Below are 21,365 nucleotides of genomic sequence, written 5' to 3' on the forward strand. Positions count from 1 at the left end.
AAGACATATTTGAAAATAGTAACACATTCTTTAAGCAGGGTTTTAGAAATATGGCTAACAAGCAACAACTTGTTCATTGTAGAGAAGAAAGGAAAATGAGGCCAGATACAGACATTATACTTTTACCCTGGTAAGCGATCAGAAAGCTGTCTATACCTATTAATAGAACTGATATTTGGGGCACTAAATTGGTCTATACCCCTAACAAAACAGAAGTTTGGCACTCAAACTGGTTAAAAAATGTCAGAGCCTTGCCTAAGATTCTGCCCCCCCTCCCTACCCCTGGGAAAATGAGTATACTGTTCGCTACTGATCTAAACTATGCCACTTACAGAAAACCATATGACTTAGATTGATTTTGCCTCAGACTTTCTGAATGCCTGCATCTAGGCCTGGTCAGGTTCTTTAGGTAGATGTAAAATCTTTTATTCGACCAACTGAATAGTTGGAAAGAAGTACTTTGCAAACGTTCAGGTGCAATCACCCTTCTTCAGGCATGGGGAGTTTCTGCTGTTCTGAGTTCTCCAGGAAATGAAAGAAGCTAAAAGTGTGACAGAATGTCAGTAAGAATGTAAATATCTGGAAATTAGGAAGACAGAGGGTAGAAAAGGAGGGAAGGAGACAAAGGGGGAGGGGGAAGAGAAGTGTAAAAGGTCAGCTCTGGGATCTAGTAAATCAGGTGTCAGGCAGATTGCAATGTGTCATAAACCCAAAATCTATATTGAGTCCATGATTTTGTGTGTCCAGTAGATTCATGAAGTGAAGTTTGGAGGCTTATCTATGAAGGGTGTTTTGTAAGCTCCCTTTGAGGACTAGAACTGAGAGATCAAAGAGGGAATCTTATCTTTCGGAAAGTGTGCCCCAACAGATAGTTGGGTATTCTTGTCTTTGATAGTTTTTTGGTGTGCATTCATTCTCGTGCACAGTTGTTGTTTGGTTTCTCCTACATATTTTCCATCAGGGCATTTGATGCACTGGATGAGATATATAACATTTCTGGAGGTGCAGGTATAAGATCCAGGAATGGTGATGGTTCTGTTGTGGGGTGTAGCTATTGTGGGAGTGGTGGAGATAAGTTGGCAGGTTTTGCATTTCTTGTCCTGGCATGATCTGTATCCATTAGGTATGGTTTGGATCATAGGGAGTTTGCTTCTGGTGATGAGGTTAGCAAGGTTCAGTGCTTGTTTAAAGGCTAGGATGGGTGGTTCTGTAAAGACCTCTTTAATAATTGGGTCTTCTTCTAATGTGGATTGCAATTGTTTGAGGATTTCCTGTGTAGGTTCTATGGAAGGGCTGTATGTCATTACTAATGGTGCACGATTCATGAGGATTTTCTTTTTGTACTGCAGAAAATCCTTGTGTAGTATCTGGGTGGCTCTTTCAAAAGTATGATCTCTCTCTGGAGGACTGTCCTTGTTGGGTGAAAGCCCTTTTGAGATGTGTGAGGTGGTGATCACAGGTATTCTCCTTGGTGCAAATTCAGTGGTATCAGAGAGCTTGGCTGTCAATTACTGCCTTCTTGATGTGTTTAGAGCCATTGATGGTTCTGTATAGATATCTATGTTGGTCTGTGGGTTTCTTGTATATGGTGGTTTGTATTTTACCATTTTAGATATTGATCATAGTGTCCAAAAAGGAAATGCTAGTGTTAGATTATTCAAGTGATAGTCTGATAGAAGGGTGATGATTGTTGAATTTTTGCTGGAGATCAATCAGAGACTGCAGGGTTTTGGTTCAAATGATGAAGTTGCCATCAATATATCTCAGGTATAGCATGGGTTTGATGGTAAAGTTCTTGAGGAATTATTCTTCCAGGTGGGCCATATTGTTTGGCATATTGTGGGGCCATTTTGGAGCCCATAACTGTGCCCATGGTCAGGAGAAAGTGTTGACTGTTGAAACTGAAGTTGTTGTGTGAGAACGAAGTGTATGAGTTCAGTGATATCTTGAGGTCCATACTCTGAGTTGTAATCCCTCTCCTGTAGCTTTGTAAGGCAGGCTTGGATGCCATCCTGGTGTGGGATTTTGGGGTGTAAGCCACCCTCCATGGTGGCTAGAAAGGTATTGCAGGGAAGGTGGTCTCTGTTTTTGACTGTTTTGTGGGAAGTTTGTTGTGTCTTGGTCCTTGGGTGATGAGCAGTTTTAGGATGGATTTGATGAAACCTGATATTTCTTCCATTAGGTTCCATGGCTGGAAATAATAGGTCTGTCAGGGTTCCTTTGTTTGTCAATTTTAGGTAGCATGTAACATGTCCCTGGATTGGATAGTGGAGGGATCAGGGTCTGAAGTTTTTCTTAGATTCACAGAATGTTAGGGGCTGGAAGGGACCTTGTAGATCATCAGGTCCAGTCTCCCTATACTAAGCAGGAAAAGACAACTGGGGTCAAGTGACCCCAGCAAGGTGACTGTCCAGTCTCCTTTTGAAGATTTCCAGGCTAGGTGACTGTATCATCACCACTGGAGGGAGTTTATTCCACAGTCTGGACACCTTGACTGTGAAGGAGTTTTTCCTGGAATTGAGCCTGAAGTGGTCTTCCAGGAGTTTGTATCCATCGCTCCTGGTCTTCCCCAGGGGTGCCCTGGTGAACAGCTGTTCACCAAGTTCTTGATGTACTCCCCTGATGTAGCAGACAGCCACTACCAAGCCCCTCTCAGCCTTCGCTTCTGTAGGCTGAAGAGGTACAAGTCCCTCAGCCTCTCCTCATACGACTTGCCTTGCAAGTCCCTGATCATACAGGTGGCTCTTCTCTAGACCCTATCAAGTTTTTCCACGTCCTTGTTGAAGTGCAGCACCCAGAACTGGACACAGTACTCCAGCTGTGGTCTCACCAGTGTGGAGTACAGTGGGAATATCAATTCCTTAGTTTTTCATGATATGCAAAAGTTAACGCATGCCAGTGTGCTCTTTGCCCTGCTGGCCACAGCATTGCACTGCCAGCTCATGTGCATGCGATGGTCAATCACTACCCTTAGGTCCCTTTTGGCCAGGGTGCAAGCCAGTTTTTTATAGTACGTAGTGTCAGAGAGTTGTCTGCTGGCTTCCTTTATGTGGTCTTCATGGTAAAGGTAACCATAGCTCCTCCTTTATCTGGTGGTTTTATTACTATTTCTTAGAGATTCTATGGCCTTTCTTTCTGAAAGGGAAAGGTTGTTGTAGTGGTGTTTGTTGTAGAGGATTTTATTGTTCATTCTCTCTCTGAAACAGTCAATGTATTCATCTAGATGGCAGCATCAAAAAAATTCTAGTTGTCCACATTGCCCTAATGCATAGCTGCTTCTCTGAACTCTTTCTTTGAAAGTAACCAGGAGGAGGCCAGGAACTAGTAGTCATGTGACTGCATATCAGGCAGAGATCTAGTGTAAATGACAAACTTAAACTCAGACTTAATCTAAACTGAGTTCTCATGCTGAATTTATTTCTTCTACATTAAGCTGTGCTGCTCTGTAAAGGTGTCAGTTAAGAGATTTAGTGAGGCAAAACAAGCCTCAGTATTTTGCTGCATACATTACTCCCACACAGATGTACACAGCAGGAGAGGCTGCAAGCAAATTAACACACATGCATGATCATAAACATTCTTTTGATGAAAACATACAGCAGTAACTTATTGTACCTATTTTAACAGCATTCTGCAGTTTAGATTCTGTGGTGATGAATGCCACAAAGATACTTCATAGATTTCATAGACGTTAGGCTGGAAGGAACCTCAAAGATCATCAAGTCCAGCCCCCTGTCCCAGGGGCAGGAAGTCAGCTAGGGTCAAAGGACCCCAACAAGATAAGCATCCAAATGTTTCTTGAATGAGTCCAGAGTAGGTTCCTGCACCACTGCTGGAGGGAGTCTATTCCAGGTCTTGGGGGCTTGGACCGCAAAGAAATTTTTGCTTATGTCCAGCCTAAAATGGTCTTGGAGGAGTTTATGACCATTGGTTCTTGTTTTTCCTTGGAGAAATTTATGACCATTGGTTCTTGTTTTTCCTTGGGGTGCTCTGGTGAACATATGTTCTCCCAGATCCTGATGTACACCCCTTATGTATTTATAAGCAGCCACCAGGTCCCCCCTGAGCCTGCGCTTTTCCAGACTGAATAGTCCCATGGCTCTCAGCCTCTCTTCATAAGGCCTATTCTCTTGCCCTCTGATTATGCACATGGCTCTCCTCTGGACTCTCTCAAGCTTCTCGACACCCTTCTTGAATTGCGGAGCCCAGAACTGGATGCAGTACTCCAGATGCATCCTCACCAAGGCCGAGTACAGAGGGAGAATGACATCCTGAGATTTACTTGAGAAGCATCTATGGATGCAAGCCACAGCTTTGTTTGCTTTACCAGTTGCGACATTGCATTGGTGGCTCACATTCATCTTGTGGTCAATCATGACCCCCAAGTCTCTTTCAGCAGTGGTGCTAGCAAGCGTAGCACTACCAAGCCTATAGGCATGCTGCAGGTTCTATCCTCCCCACCTCCTCCCAAGGTGGCGTACCTTACATTTATCGGTATTGAATGTCATCAGATTTGTATCTGCCCATATACTAAGTTTATCCAAGTTAGCCTGGATCACTAGCCTGTCCTCAGGTGTCAATGCTATGCCCCAAAGTTTAGTGTCATCAGCAAACTTAGCCAGTGCTTTTCTGACACTGATGTCTACATTGTTGATAAAGATGTTAAAGAGAACCAGTGCAAGGACAGATCCTTGGGGGATGCCACTGGTCACGGAGCACCATAATGATTCACTACCATTGACCACTACACTCTTTGGGTCCAACCTCAGAGTCAATTTCCCAGCCATCAGACTGTGGTGTAGCTTAGGCCATAGTTGGCCAATTTCTCCATGAGGAGGTCATGGGACACCGGATCAAAGGTTTTTTAAAGTCCAGATATATGACATTCTCTTTTCCCTTGTCCAGGTGATATATCGCCTGGTCATAGAAGGAGATGAGATTAGTCAGGCAAGACCTACCTGCAACAAACCCATGCTGGCTATCCCTCAGGATGTTGCCCTCAGCCAGCTTATCCAGAAGGGTTGCCTTGATAGTTTTCTCCAGAATCTTACTGGGGATTGAGGTCAAGCTGATTGGCCTGTAATTTCTGGAATCTACTTTCTGCCCTTTCTTGAAGATGGGTAGCACATTGGCCTTCTTCCAGGCTTCAGGTACTTCACCTGAGCACCATGAGTTTTCAACTATTTTTGGCAACGGTTGGGCTATGACACCAGCTCCTTGAGTACCTTGGGTGTAATCTGTCAGGACCAGATGGCTTGAAGGTGTCCAGCCTCTCGAGATAATCCTTTACTAGATCAACACCAATGCTGTGTATAAATACGTCCTCACCCTGACCGTCCCATGTCTTGCTAGGCAGGGCGGTCCCACTGGACTGATGAAAGACCCATGCAAAGTACCCATTAAGCAGATTGGCCTCTTCCTGGGTGTTGGTTCAGCAGGGGGGTCCAATGTAACCCTTGCTTTTTTTCTGACTCCCAACATATCAAGGATAACAAAGTCTTTTTTCAGATATGTGAAGCCAGATGGAGTTCGGTTGCAGCCTTGGCTTTCTTGATCTGCTCCCTGCAGGTATGAACTAGTGCTGAGTACTCCTCCTTGGTGGTAATTCCAGCCTTCCAGCCTTTATAAGTCTCTCTTTTGAAGTGTAGGAGATCCTCAAGTTCCCTGCTGAGCCAAAGGAGTTGCTGTGTCCTTTTGCTACCCTTCCTCAGAGATGGGATGGCCATCCCTTGTGCTATCAGGATCGCACCCTTGAGAAGCAAACCACTCCTCTTGGACTCCTCTTCTTGTCGAGTCATGGTCCCTTAGGGCCTTGACAATGAGCCTCCTGAGCTTGTTAAATTCAGCTTTCCTGAAGTCAAGGACTGCTGTATTGCTGACTAACTTGCCAGCTTTGCGATGGATAGTAAAAGTGATCAGCTCATGGTCACTATCACCCAGCTTTCCACCAATTCTTAGGTCACTGACTAGGTCTTCCCCTTTGGCCAGTATCAGGTCCAGCAACGCTTTACCTCTTGTCAGCCCATAGACTTCTTGCGTCAGGTAGAAATTGTCCACACATGTGAGGAAGCTTTGCGACCACTCTGATTTGGCCAAGTGCTCTATGCGTGAGATGTCCAGGTACTTAAAGTCTCCCATAACAACCATGCACCAAAAGCATGCAGCCTCAGCCAGTTCCCTGGTGAATTCCTGGTCCAGCTCTTGTTTCTGGTTAGGAGGTCTATAGTAGACTCCTACCATGAGGTCCCCTGTGCCATGTTCCCCACATGTTTTAATCCAGAGAGACTCCAGTCATTCTTCTGGGGTGCCAATGTCAATTTGCAGGAGTGTGTAGCTGTCCTTGACATACAGAGCTACACCCCCACCCCTTTTATCTGCACGATCTTGCCTGTACAGGGTATAGCCATCTATACCTGTGGCCATCATAGGTGGAGTCCCACCAGGTCTCTGTTATCCCTATGATGTCATAGTCATTCTTATTTAGCAGGAGGACCAGTTCATCCTGTTTATTTCCCAAGCTCCTGGCATTGGTGTACAGGCAGGCAAGTGTCCCATTGAGGGTCCCTGCCTTCCCTACAGATTGTTCCAGGGCTAGGATAGGGGTGGGTTCTATCAAGTGCCTTAGCCTGCTGGATTTACAAAGGTTACCCAGTGGGCTTGCAGTGGCGGTAATCCCCCCAACCCCCACCGGACTTAGTTTAAAGCCTGGTCAAGCAGGTCAGCCAGTCTGACTGAGAAGAGCCTCCTCCCCAGCAGAGTGAAGTGGAGGCCATTTCTCCCCAACATACCTCTGCCTGTCTCACCAAAGATCAGACTGTGATCATGATACTTATAAGTTAAATGCAGGGTGATGTTCAGTCAGGCAAGCTAGAACTAATACCTGAGCTTTTCAAAACTTGCTTAATGTAAAGTTACTCCAGTATAGATTGCTGTCCCTTTGGGAATTCCCAAGTCTTTCTTCAATGAACAAATTACTGCTCATTAGCCATATTTCTGAAATCCTGCTTAATGAATATGGAGTCTCAGAACAGCGGAGACTCCCAATGCCTGAAGAAGGGTGATTGTGCCCAAATGCTTGCAAAGAACATTTTTCCAAGTATTCAGTTGGTCTAATAAAAGATATTACACCTCTATCCAGAGAACCTTGCCTTACTATTTTGAAATATTTCTTTGATCATTCTGCATTCCTGTTTCCCTGACATTATTATAAGCGAGGGCATAGAGGGTTAGCTTTGCCCTGGATTAGACCTGGAAGTGCTGCCCAGCTAGTAGACAATGGGCATCAAGAATACAATGGACCAAGTTGGGTACAAAGACACACCAGGGCATCAATGAATTCAGGCCTTATCTTGAGATCCCATGCTGTTTCTGGTGAACAGCAAGATTTCTTTGGTCTTTCAATGGAGCAACTATACTAGTTGAAAGAAATGCTAGACAATTTTCCAGGGACATTATATTCCTGATTAGAAAGCTTCAGTATGAGAAAATGGCTTGGGGAAAACCAAAACAAACCAAAACCACTGATAACAGACTCCCAGATTAAAATTTGAAAGTATACTCAGGCAACAGAAGTCTACGAGGATGCTGTCAGACACTATGAATCTTCATATTCTACTGTCTTTCATTCAATTGCTCCAAAGTATAAAAAATGGGTTGATATGAAAGAAGTAGTAAGAGCTCAAGTTAAATCCTTTAGGCATTTGTCCAACTAAATGCATGACTTTTCTTTGCATCCCTTTTGTAAATAAATCTTGTACTTTAATATCTGTTCTTTATCCATGTTAATTGTCCTCCTGGGCTGCATACAATAATACCCACTGGACATAACATAGGTGGCAATTGCCTCTAGAGAGATTAATATATTTTTATTAATAAAGACAAATATATGCACCAAGCAACATACTCATAAAGGAAGTTTCTTCCAACCCCTCCACCTCTCCTAAAGCTTATACCCATTCTTTCTCTTATGTTTTGTTTATTCATTTAATTCTTATTATTATAAATGGGTATGTTCTCTAATTAATTTAAAACTAGACTAATTACAAGCCAGTAGGACAGGCTATATAATGTTATGTGCTTTGGCTCAATGCCTGGTTCTTCCAGGATATTTCAGAAATGTATCTTTTAAAAACCTTGTAAAAGTTTATTACATTTTTGTGTGATTGACGTCCCTGGAAGTCACAGAGGCCAAAAGGCTAAAACAAATGAATGAGAAAAAAAACCCACCCTTTAAAACAGCCCCTGAGAGCTAGCCATCCCATAATAGTTTATAAAGCCTTATTCTCAGGGAGGAGGAGCTTTCAGACCATTCAGAAAGCCCTTTGCTCAGTCCAGTAAGCACAGCCTTTGCAGTCATATCCAGCTTGTCACTAGGTCACATGAGACTAGTAACAATCTACTCTCTCTCTTTGCTCAGCTGCCTCCTGTTTACATCATTTACCCCCCAGAGCAGAGCATTGAAATCTCTGCAAGCTGAAGAATGCTTCTAAAAGGGGCAGTTCACTCCATCACCTTCCCACACCTTTTTCTGTTTTTAATATTTCTATGAATTTTATATGAATATACAGAAATATAAAAATAAATGAACAAAGATACCTTTTTAAAAAAAAACAAAAAAACAAAGTATGACTAATACAACATGTGAGCCTGGTCAAGCTATCCAATTTTAGATTTACTAAAACATGGAATTTTAATTTCCATTTTCCTTTTGCATTTTTATATTTTGTTCATTTTAGTTTACCATAATCTATCTGTGGGTAAACTTGCTGTTTTCTTCATAGATTCATAGATTATAGAGTCAGAAGGGACCCAATGAATCATCATGTCTGACCCCCTGCCCCTGGCAGGAAAGAGGACCGAGGTCAGATGACCCCAGCCAGGTGATTGTCAAGCCTCATCTTGACGACCTCCAAGTTAGGTGACAACACAACCTCTCTTGGAAGCCCATTCCAGACTCTGACCACCCTTATTGTAAAAAGTTTCTTCCTAATGTTTAGCCTAAATCTACTCTTCACTAGTTTGCAACCATTATTCCTAGTTACTCCCTGGGGCGCTCTGGAAAACAGTGCATCCCCAATTCCCTGCTGTCCCCTCCTGATAAATTTATAGGCAGCACAAGGTCACCCCTCAGCTGATCCTCCATGTCCCTCTTGAAGTGTGGCACCCAAAACTGGATACAGTACTCCAACTGCAGCCTGACTAGTGCTGCATAGAGTGGAAGCATCACCTCCCTTGATCTGTTGGTCACGCATCTACTAATACATGACAAGGTGCAATTGGCTTTGTTGATGGCCTCATTGCACTGCTGGCTCATGTTCATCTTGGACTCAACTATGACTACAAGATCTCTCTCAGCCTCTGAGCTGCTGAGGTGGACATCCCCCAACCTGTAGGTGTGCTGGGGATTCCTCCTTCCTAGGTAGAGTACCCTACATTTATCTTTGTTGAATTGCATCCTATTATGTTCTGCCCATTGATCTAACCTGTCCAAGCCAGCCTGTAACTGCTCCCTGCCCTCTAGTGTATTAACTTTGCCCCATAATTTGGTATCATCTGCAAATTTGGAGAGGGTGTTCAACACACCCTCATCCAAATCACTGCTGAAGATATTAAATACTACTGGCCCAAGGACCAAAACCTGTGGGACCCCACTGCCCATCTCCTTCCAGGTTGAAAAAGACCCATCAACCACTCTCTAGGTGCGGTCCCTAAGCCAGTTACCCACCCTCCTAACTGTGTAGGCATCCACTCCACAGCCCATTAGCTTCCCTATGAGAACAGGATGCGAAACTCCATCGAAGGCCTTCCTAAAATCCAGGTAGATGACATCGGCCTCTGCTCCTGTGTCAAGGCAGTGTGTGACCTGGTCATAAAAGGCTATAAATTTTGTCAGGAAGGATCTACCTGTAATGAACCCATGCTGGTTTCCATTCAGCATCATTTCCCCTGCTGGGCTTTCACAAATAGGCTCTTTGATGATTTTTTCTAGTTTTTTCCTAGGGACAGAGGTAAGACTGACTGGCCTAAAGTTACCCAGCTCCTCCCTTCTCCCCTTCTTAAAAATGGGCACCACATTGGCCTTTTTCCAGTCCTCAAGGACCTATCCAGAGCACCATGAGTACTCAAACAGCCGTGCCAGTGGCTCAGCTATAACACTGGCCAATTCCTTCAGCACCCGTGGATAGAGGTCATCCGGGCTGGCTGACTTTTACCCATCCAGCCCTTCCAAGTGCTCTTTAACTAAGTCAGCACTAACCTTTGGTGCTCTTGTGCCTTTTGGACATCTGTCTATGTTCAAGGTGGGAGAATTGTCTTGGTCAGTGTTAAGGAATACTGAAGCGAAGAACTCATTGAAGAGCTCTGCCTGTTTGTCTGCATCGAACACCAACTGACCTGATTTGTCCTGCAGGGGCCCTATGCTACTCTGCACCTTCTTTTTGCTCACTACATATCTGAAGAAGGACTTTTTATTGTCCTTGATTGTTGTAGCCAGCCTAAGCTCCAGTCCTGCCTTGGCCTGCCTGACTCCCTGCAATAGCGCGCCAGGGTGGGATAGGCCTCCTTGGTGGCTGCCCCCTGCTTCCACTGCCTATATATCTTTTTCTTTGCCCCCAGTCTTTCCTGAAGCTCCCTGTTCAGCCAAGGGGGCTTTTATCCCCTTAGCCCCTTTCCTGCATAAACAGATAGACTGCTTTTGTGCTACAAGGATCAATCCCTTGAGAAACTTCCAACCCTCTTGAACTCCCATTAGCCCAATGCTCTTGACTTCAGCCACCTCACTAACTAGGTTCCTAAGTTTAGTAAAGTTGGCCCTTCTGAAGTCTAAAACTCAAGCATCACTGGATATTTTTGTCACCCTTCACTAGATAGTGAATTCTACCAAGTGGTGGTCACTATCACCCAGGTTACTGTGTGCCCGCAGGTCCTCCACAAAATTATCCCCTGTTGCTAGGACCAGATCTAGCAGGGCGCTACCCCTGGTGGGACTGGACACCATCTGGGTTAGGTGGAGGTCATGCACACAGTGTAAGAACCTTCTTGAGCACCTTGTCTTGGCTGCCTGTTCCTCCCAGCTGATATCTGGGTAATTTAGGTCCCCTGTGACCACTGCCTCCCTCACCTGTATGGCATCTGAAAGCTGCTTGGAGAATACCTTGTCTAGCTTGTCATCCTGGTGAGGAGGTCTATAGTAGAACCCCACCACCAAGTCCTTCTCCCCTGGCTCCCCCTGGATCCTGACTCACAATGTCTCAATATTCCCCTCCTCCACTCCTGTCTTGATGACAGAAGATGTGTATTGCTCCTTAACAAAGAGAGCTAGACCCCCGCCTTTTCTTCCCAGTCTGTCTTGTTCTTCATGCTATGTATGCCTCAACATCGATGCTGTAATATAGGGGGCATGTTAGACATATATACAAATATATATACACATTTTTGCTTGCAATAACAACAGTGACAATGGAGGATCTGATAACTTTCTTACATTCTCTATGCTAATGATGGCTGCTTGTTTTTATTTATCATTGACAAAAGTGTGTGAAACTTACCAGGTTAAAAAAAGTTAAGAATTTCTCAAGTGTGTTCAAGATATTCAGCATTCTCAGACTTGTAATTAAGAAAAAATCCCTCAAACCTGAACTTGGGCTTTTTACTGGAGCCCTAATCCATCAAAACACTGAAGCATGTCCATAAGCCAACTGAATGTGACCAGAATTTGTCCCTGCTTGCATCCTTAGAGTTAGGCATATGTTTAAATGTTTTATTAGACTGGGTCCTATGGACTTAATACAGTTCTCACTGGAGTCAATGATGGGTTTTCCATGACTGCAGTGGTACTTGACCCTATACAGCTATTCACTAAGGTGATGTTGTAGTTGCATACTATTATTGTTTCTGATTATCAGACAAAAAAACCCCATACCTTGTTTCAAGCTCTGTTTGAATGATATAGCAAAGATAGTAAGTAATTTTTGTTTAGTCTCATATTTGAAAAAAAACAATAATATAATGTCACCAGCAAAATAATGCCAATTATAGTTAAGAGCAAAAATGACCTCAAACACTCAACATTTACCAGGTGGAACTACCCTATTTATCTCAACTATGCTTCACACTGAAGACATTCCTCAGAGAATAATATGAAAAGGAAGATTAATAAAAACAAAATATATGGCAATCTGGGTGTTTGCAGTTGAGCTTTCTGACCACTTTCTTATATAGAGATCAGTCTTACCATATCAGAAAAACACTTAAGACTGGAAACAGTTGCTAAAAGAAATTGCAGTGCTGTGTTGTCCTCAGAAAAGAAACAGAAGCAAGTACTTAGAAGTATTAGCAGAACTAGTCTAGAATAATTATGCTGTCTCTATTTACTTCCCATTCGTTGCCATCTGTAGTTCCAGAATTTAATAGATTCTAAGTGCTTTTCCTTCTGGTACTGAATTAGTGCTTGATCCTATGAAGTGCCAGGTGCCCTTACCCCAAAGGGCTTTGACATCTAGGAAACAACTAATTTCAATAAATTAATGTCTGTGTTGCAGCGACATTTTCTTTAAACCATGCAAACAAGCAGAGGTTGGGCAGAATTATGCTTTGTTCAATGCCCAGTGGTTAATAGGAGTGAGTGGCAAGTTATACAGATGTTCCAGAGTTTATTTTCATAATGAAAATTCTGTTTTCTTAGTCATGACTACTCAAACAAGAGGAAACATGAGGTGCTCATAATTAGCAAAAGACAGAAAAATGATTCACTGAAGTATCATAATCTGGCATTTTCTCCTTAGAATTGTGACTAGCTGGCAACCTTACAACTACTGATTAGCTGTAGTCATCATGATAAGTGGAAGGAATCATTTCAGTTTCTGATTTGATTACATCTTTTAAGTTCATCTATTCAGTTTTGGACCTTTGCTAAATTTTTGTACAAATTACAGGGAAGCCAGTAAGATTTCACTCTCCAAAAATGTCACAATTTCTGAAGTTAGTGGCAATGAGTTCTGTTGTAACATTAAACCTGCATGATCTTTCAATGCCTGCCTAACTATGTTCAACTGGTGTCAAGTTGCTGATGAATAATTCTCCAAGATAAACAGGAGTCACAATATCATAGTTACACAAATAATCTCTAAATATTGTCTGCATTTTAAAGTAGCTGGATGATTTGGGGCTTTTGGAGTGGGAAGCAAATTTGAACTTATAACTGTCATATTTACATGGACCAACAAAAAGAGAGTGGAAGATCCCAGCCTGTGGGATCACTATTATTTCAGAGAAAAGTTTGTTGGTAAGGGTAAAAACTCAGAAAAAAATATGAAAATGGAGTTTGTTTTTGCCCCTCTGCATATTCAGCAGCAGTTCCTCAGTTATGAACAACAGGATTTGCTCATGTACAGTACAGAAGTCAAAAGCCCAAATATAGTGGTCCATTGAGTTAAGCAACATCAGTTCCAGTATCCAACAAGAAAACAACATGACTAGCATCACAGTAATGTACTCTCAGATTCCTAGTCTAAAAGGCCAAGTCAGTTAATAGCTTGGGCAACCGCGCAAGTCTAGATTAGTGCTTGAACCCCTCCTTGTAAAACTGTCACAAGACCAGGGCCAGCCCATCCTATCCTGCAAAATTGGCAGCCACAGAGGGCCCTGCAGCCAAGGGGCCATGTCCCCCTCACCCCCCGCCACCTGCACCATGTTTAGAGGGCTCAATGCAGGCAGGGAGCCCCTTCCCAGCTGAGCGAGGGAGGAGTTCATGGCTCTGCTCCCACCCCAGCTTTGGCCCTGGCGAGGGAACCCAGGCATCCCCAGCACGTGCTAGCCATGCCCCGCACAACAAAACCTATGTGAATGCAGCCCACCCCAACTATTTTATTTCAGTGAATTTATACTGCAATTAACTGCAATTTTGATTTTTCAATGGATCGGGGGGCCCCAAAACTATATCTTGCAGGGGGCCCGAAAAATTGTTGGCCAGCCCTGCACAAGACACCTTAACCTTTCTGGCACAGCACTCCACAACATGGGTGAAAGTAGACCATTTTAAACAGGCTAGTGATCTGCATTAATCAGAGCAAAACTGAGTGACCACATCATTGCTCTTTCCTTCAAATATGGAGGGGATAGCTACTATATTGTCCTTTTTGCCCTAAAATTTTCATATCATAGAAAAAAATTTGCTAATCCAGATATTCCTTGTAGGTATGTGTGAAATTTCACCAGCCAGTTCAATTTCACACTGTTTCGACTCATTTCGAGCTCGAAACAGTGAAATCGAATCGAAATGAAGGGCTTTGAAACAGCCTTGAAACAAAATGAGGCTAGTCAAAACGTTTTGAAAGTTTTTAAATTGTTTGAGTTTAGAAGCAGCCAGCAGTAGGGTGGTGAGACGGGGGAGAGTAAGGGCTACGCTCCCAGAAGCAGCCAGAAGCGCAGCCCTGGCTCTCTCTGTCTCCCGTTGCCCAGCTGTGGGGAAGCTGATAACAGCACTGCAATCAGCCTGGGGAAAGGAGCTGAGCCTGATCACTCAGTTCCCCTCCCCAGCCCTATGATCAGGCTGGGGGTGGGAAGTCAGCCCAGCTGAGCTGACTTCCCATCCCCAGGGCTAGATCGGGCTGACTCCCCACCCCCAGTGGAGCTGACTCCCCGCCTCCAGCCCAATCTAGCAAAATGTCAAAACAGCGTTGAAACTGCCTCATTGTTTCGAGGAAGCAAAACGAAACAGCTGTTTTGAATCAAAATCATATTTGAAACAGAATGCTGTTCCATCGAAACCTTGAAACTCAAGATGAAATGGAATGGTGCATTTCGCACAGCCCTAATCCCTTGCCCGCTTTTTACCTCTTATACTAGCAACTTTCTACATGATTTGTAATATTAAAATATAATTTTATTGCTTTCTTAGATGAAAAATAATGGTAAAATATTCTTAATTTAGAAAAATGTGAGTTGGTGGGCATAACAGAGGCCCCAACCCTGTTACTGAGAGTGGGGCCCCTGTTATGCCCACAGGCAACAGAGTTAGAAAGTGACAGGACTTCAGGAGGTATATGTCGGGTATCGCAGTCCCTTGTGGACCTGAAGGATGCCGCCTGCCACTGGACTAGGGTGTTATCTGCTCTAATTGTGGATCTTACACGCCTATGTTTCGCCTGCCACGACTTGATGTTAACGGGGTTGGTTCATATACCTTGACGTGCAGTCCAGTTATTAGTCTCACCGACGTCACGCGAGGTCCCGAGTTTCTGAGGGCTCCGCCACCCCTACACCCTCGCCCGTTCCACCCGGTAGTGGCCAGCCAGTTGGTCCGGCCACGTGTCCTCAGTTCCTCTCGAACAATCAACAAAAGAAAGGTCAAAAAGAAAACAGGAAAACAGAGAAGGCTCTCCTAGCCTGTGTCACTGCTCCGGCTGTTTGCAGCCACACCCGAAACCAAACCTGCCCTTTGTCGGGTCAGTCTCTCTTTGTTGGCTCTCTCTCTTTCTCTGAGAGCCCCTTGTACAGCTTGCCACGATTTCTCTTAACAGCTTAAGTCCATACTATTGGCTTGTGCCACTATTACATGTAATACGGTACCCCAAAGTCAATAGTGCCCCTCTATTAGGATTATTACAGTACCCTTCTCACAGCTCCTGCAGGGGCCTGTAAACTGGGTTCCAAAACCCCGCTGGGGTTTTGCTCTCTGCCAGAGGCTCCTACCAGCACTCAGCGTTGCTTTCAGCCTTCCCTGCAGCGTGTGCCGGTGTGCTCCACCTCCTCCTCCTCCTCTTTCTGGTTCTGCGTTGTTGTTTCCTGCCTGTCCCGGGCTCTTCTTTATTCTGGCGAGGAAATTCTTGGCCCCTCCCTTCCCGACACACCTGGTTAAGGGGAATCTCTGCTGGGCTCCTTGGGGCTGCGTACCTGGGGCCGCTGAACCTTTGATTAGCCCTTGAGCCTTGGAGCCTGGTGGCTCCTTCTCTCTCTCACATATCCCGCCCCTCAAGACGCCGCAAGGCGTTTCACCTTCTTGCCTTACTATGTTTTCCTTGGCTTTGTTACCTTCCTCCTCTTCCTTTTCTCTTATCTCTGCGTTCGGGCTTTCTTCATCACAACGCGATAGGAAGTTTGCCCCTGTATTCGCCTTCCTTGGCCTGTATGCAACGTAGAATTGAAAGGTTTGGAGATCCAGGACCCACCTTATTATGCGGGCATTATCTGTTTTTGCAGTATTTAACCATCTCAAAGGTGCATGGTCAGTTATTAACTTAAATTTGAGACCCAAAAGGTAATAACAAAAATAGTCCACCCTCCAACGAATGGCTAGACATTCACGTTCCATAGTGGAATACCATTTTTTGTGTTCGTTCAGTTTCTGACTAGCATAAGCTATTGGCCGCTCCACTCCATCGATATCCTGGGATAAAACTGCTCCTAGTGCGAATGCCGATGCGTCAGTCTGCAGAGTGAAGGTTAGTGCAAAATTGGGGATATGGAGAATTACCTCTCGGCACAAGGCCTGCTTAAGTTCTTCAAAGGCTCTCCATCGATCTGCGTTCCATTCGATGCCATACGACTTTCTACCCTTAGTTGTCTCGACTAAAGGGTTTGCTATCTCTGCAAACTTAGGTATAAACCTCCGGTAGTAACTTGCAAGCCCTAAGAAGGCCCGCATTTGTTTCTTCGTCGTAGGAGCGGCATATTCTCTAATAGCTTTCACTTTGTCAGCGAGGGGTCTCACTCGTCCTTGCCCTACTAAAAATCCTAAATATTTAGTTTCTCTTTTTCCCAGCGCACACTTCTTTGGATTCGCTGTTAGTCCTGCTTCTCTAAGTTCGAGTAAGATAGCCCTTAAAACCCTTAGATGTTGTTCCCACATTTCGGTGTATATTACGATGTCATCAATATACACAGAGGCATAACCTTGATGTGGAGCGAGTATCCAATCAATCAGCCTCTGAAAAGTGGCAGCCGCCCCATTAAGCCCAAATGGCATTCTTTTAAATTCAAAAAGGCCCCAGGGTGTACCGAAGGCGGTCTTGGGTTGGTCTTCCTTTCTCAAAGGCACTTGCCAATAGCCTTTAGATAAATCTAGTGTGGATATAAACCTCGCCTAACCTATATGTCCTACTAACTCGCTCACTTGCGGCATGGGAAACGCATCAAATTGCATCAGGGCATTTAGCTTACGAAAATCTATGCACAGCCGTAGGCTCCCATCGGGTTTGGTCACAGCTACTAATGGACTACACCATGGGCTGCGGGATGGTGTGATGATCCCCTGAGCTAACATCTTTTCCAGCTCCTCTCTGATTGGTTGGTACCTATGGTACGGGATCCTCCGCCATTTCTCTCATACTACCTGACCTTCTTTGGTCACAATTTTATGTTTAACCCCTGCAGCCTTCCCCGGTCTATCCGTGAAAACATCCCCAAACTCTTTGATCAAACCTTGCAGCTGTTTCTGCTGTCCTATTGCCTCTCCAATTGCCTTCCCACAGGGACCCTATCACCATCTCTGGGGTCTTCCGGGTTGTCTGTAACCTGTCTCCCAAATTCCTCCGGCTTGGGATCAGGAGAAATCAGTAGGCCTTCAGGCTCGTGCCACTCCTTAAGGAGATTTATATGATATATCTGTTTCTCTCTCTTGGCCCCTGAGTGCAATACCTCATAATCTATGGGTCCTACTCTTCTTACTACTGTAAACGGGCCTTGCCAACAGGTCAAAAATTTACTGGTTGAGCCAGGCAACAGCACCAGCACCTTTTGCCCCACTTTTAACTCCCTCTCCTTAGTGTGCACATCATATCTTTCCTTTTGTTTGCTTTGTGCCTGCTTCAAGTTCTCCTGTGCCACCTCCCTTACCAACTGGAGGAGCTCTTTTAACTCCTGCACGTACTCTGATGCACCTCTTCCTGTGTTCAGGTCTGCCTCCCACCCTTCTCTCACTACATCTAACAGACTCCTGGGCCTATGTCCGAAGGTTAATTCAAGAGGGGAATATCCCAGCGATGCTTGTGGGGCATCCCTAATCGCAAATAGCAAAGGGGGGACCATCAGGGTCCATTTTTTTGGTTCTATCTGTGCACATCGGCGCAACATCCCTTTAAGAGTGCCATTAAAGCGTTCCGCCAGACCGTTCGTTTGGGCGTAGTACACTGCAGTCCTTAAGTGACGGATCTGTAACACTTTACACATGGACCCCAATACTAGGGACATAAAATTAGACCCCTGGTCAGTAATAATCTCCCTAGGTATACCAAATTTTGCCACCCATTTCATTAGCTCTTCTGCCACCCTGGGTCCTGTAACTGCTCGCAGCGGGATAGGCTCCGGAAACCTAGTCGCATAGTCTATTAGTACTAACATGAATTGGTGGCCTGCTACACTCTGAGGCAAAGGGCCTACCACGTCTAAAGCCACTCTAGCAAAAGGCTCTCTAACTACCAGCATCAGCTGCAATGGTACCTTGGGGGGCTTATAAGTGCTCACCTTCTGGCATATTTCACAGACCTTACAGAACCCTTCCACTTCTTCATACATGTGGGGCCAAAAGCACCACCTAGCTAAGCGGGCTTCGGTCTTATTTTTGCCTGGATTTCCCCCCAAGGGATTCTTATGAGCTAGGCATAGAAGTGGCTCTCTATAAGGTCTGGGTATAATTAACTGTACGACCTCCTCCTCTTAGGCCTTACCCCGCTTAATCCGGTATAACAGACCATTATGTATCTCACACCGGGGCACTGGGTTATTTTGTTCGGGGGGGTGTTACCTGTTGGTCAGTCCTCACTTGTTCGGTTTCTCTGAAGGCCCGCAGTTCTTCATCGCTCTCCTGGGCCTCACGGAATTGACTGTTACTGGCCAGTGCTTCTATCTCCAGCTCTTCTTGCATCTCTGGACTTGCCCCAACTAGTCCTTCCTCTAGGGTTCTCGGAGTTACGGAGCGATGCTAAAACTTCAAAAATCTCTGGCCAGTCTCGACCCAATATCATAGGATGCAAAATTTTCTCTTCTAAACCCACCGGGATTCTCCTGCTGACCCCATTCACTTGTACATTCAACAAACATCGTTCATAGTAGGCCTTTTGCCTATGGAGCCATACCATCTGTACACCGGCATATCTTGGTGCTTGTTTCCAGGTAATCAATGATGGGCGAACCAGCAATTGGGCACACCCAGTATCAACCACAGCCTGTACTGGCCGGCCTTCCACCCACACAATCACCTCAGGTAGGGGTTGTACCTTACCTGTCGAACTGTCCCCTACACCACAATCCATCAGTTCCGCCTCTTGGGTTTCCCCTGGTCCTGTCCAGTGGTCTGTGGGTTCTGTCACGTTACCTCTTTGTCCCGGCATCGGCCATAAACCCCAGGGACAATTTTGGGCTATATGGCCCCTTCTCCCGCAGGTGAAGCAGAACAGTCCTGGAGGACTTCCTTTCTTGTTTCCCTTATTCTCCTTTTCACATTTTAGGTTTGCCTCCTGCCCACGGTCTGTCCCTGTCCCTCTCATCCCTCGATCCTGCCACATTTCTCCCTGGGCCATATCAAAGTGTTCAGCCAATTGCAGGGCTTCTTGGGAAGCCTTAGGGCAATGGCATCTCACCCATCTCTGGGTGTCTTCATCCAAATCCGCTATAAACTGTTCCAACAGTATTTGGTCACAAATTTCTTCCATAGAATTGACCTCAGGCTTAATCCATTTATTCATAAGATCTACAAGGCTTTGTCACAATAGTCGGGGTACTTTCTCCTCCTTTTGTTTCGTCCCTCTAAATGCCTGCCGGTGTCATTCAGGGGTTATATTAAGCCTTTGTAATATCTCACCCTTCACCTTATCATAGTCCTGGGCATCTATCCGTGTCATGGCCCTATAGGCCGCCTGGGCCTGACCAATCAACAGGACCCCTAACTGTCCAGCCCATCTCGCTTTTTCTAGTCCAGAGGCTATGGCTGTCCTTTAAAAAATTTCCAAAAAGGCCTCTGGATCGTCCTCTTTAGTCATTTTGGGCATTCTAATGTCCCATGGGGTCCTTTGAGCCCAAACCTGTTGCTGGAGCAGGTGCTCCTGTATAGTTGCCTGCCTTGAGGCTTGCTGCTGCTGCAGCACCTGTGCCATCAAACTCATGGCCTGTTGCAGGGATTCTGTCCCTGTTAATACTGTTTGGTGCTCCATTTGGATCCCTCTGTGGAGACCGCTGCCACATTCCCAGCCAATGCACCACTGTCGCGTATCGCAGTCCCTTGTGGACCTGAAGGACGCCGCCTGCCACTCGACTAGGGTGTTATCTGCTCTAATTGTGGATCTTACACGCCCATGTTTCACCTGCCATGACTTGATGTTAATGGAGTTGGTTCATATACCTTGACGTGCAGTCCAGTTATTAGTCTCACCGACGTCACACGAGGTCCTGAGTTTCTGAGGGCTCCGCCACCCCTACACCCTCGCCCGTTCCACCCGGTAGTGGCCAGCCAGTTGGTCCGGCCACGTGTCCTCAGTTCCTCTCGAACAATCCACAAAAGAAAGGTCAAAAAGAAAACAGGAAAACAGAGAAGGCTCTCCTAGCCTGTGTCACTGCTCCGGCTGTTTGCAGCCACACCCGAAACCAAACCTGCCCTTTGTCGGGTCAGTCTCTCTTTGTTGGCTCTCTCTCTTTCTCTGAGAGCCCCTTGTACAGCTTGCCACGATTTCTCTTAACAGCTTAAGTCCATACTATTGGCTTGTGCCACTATTACATGTAATACGGTACCCCAAAGTCAATAGTGCCCCTCTATTAGGGTTATTACAGTACCCTTCCCATGCCAGGCTCAGCCAGCTCCCCGCTGGTGAACAAACAGTTCTACTCCCTGCAGGGGTCAGTAAACTGGGTTCCAAAACCCCGCTGGGGTTTTGCTCTCTGCCAGAGGCTCCTACCAGCACTCAGCATTGCTTTCAGCCTTCCCTGCAGCGTGTGCCGGTGTGCTCCACCTCCTCCTCCTCCTCCTCTTTCTTGTTCTGCATTGTTGCTTCCTGCCTGTCCCGGGCTCTTCTTTATACTGGCGGGGAAATTCTCGGCCCCTCCCTTCCCGACACACCTGGGTAAGGGGAATCTCTGCCGGGCTCCTTGGGGCTGCGTACCTGGGGCCACTGAACTTTTGATTAGCCCTTGAGCCTTGGAGCCTGGTGGCTCCTTCTCTCTCTCACAGTATACCGCAGGCAGCTACGGACTGCAGCAGGACTGAGCGCATTGTTGATGAGGCCAATGGCAAGCCCCTGTAGACTGCTAACAAAATCACACATCAGGCGACCAGAAAGGGGAGGACTAAAGGCCCATATAAGCCTGGATCCTGGGACAGAGATTCAGTTTGGGTCTTGCTGTAGCATATCACCCCAACAAGAACGTTTTCCCCAAATAAG

Source organism: Gavialis gangeticus, unplaced genomic scaffold (genome assembly GCF_001723915.1).
Source record: "Gavialis gangeticus isolate Ggan-Ray unplaced genomic scaffold, GavGan_comp1, whole genome shotgun sequence".
Classification (NCBI taxonomy): domain Eukaryota; kingdom Metazoa; phylum Chordata; order Crocodylia; family Gavialidae; genus Gavialis; species Gavialis gangeticus.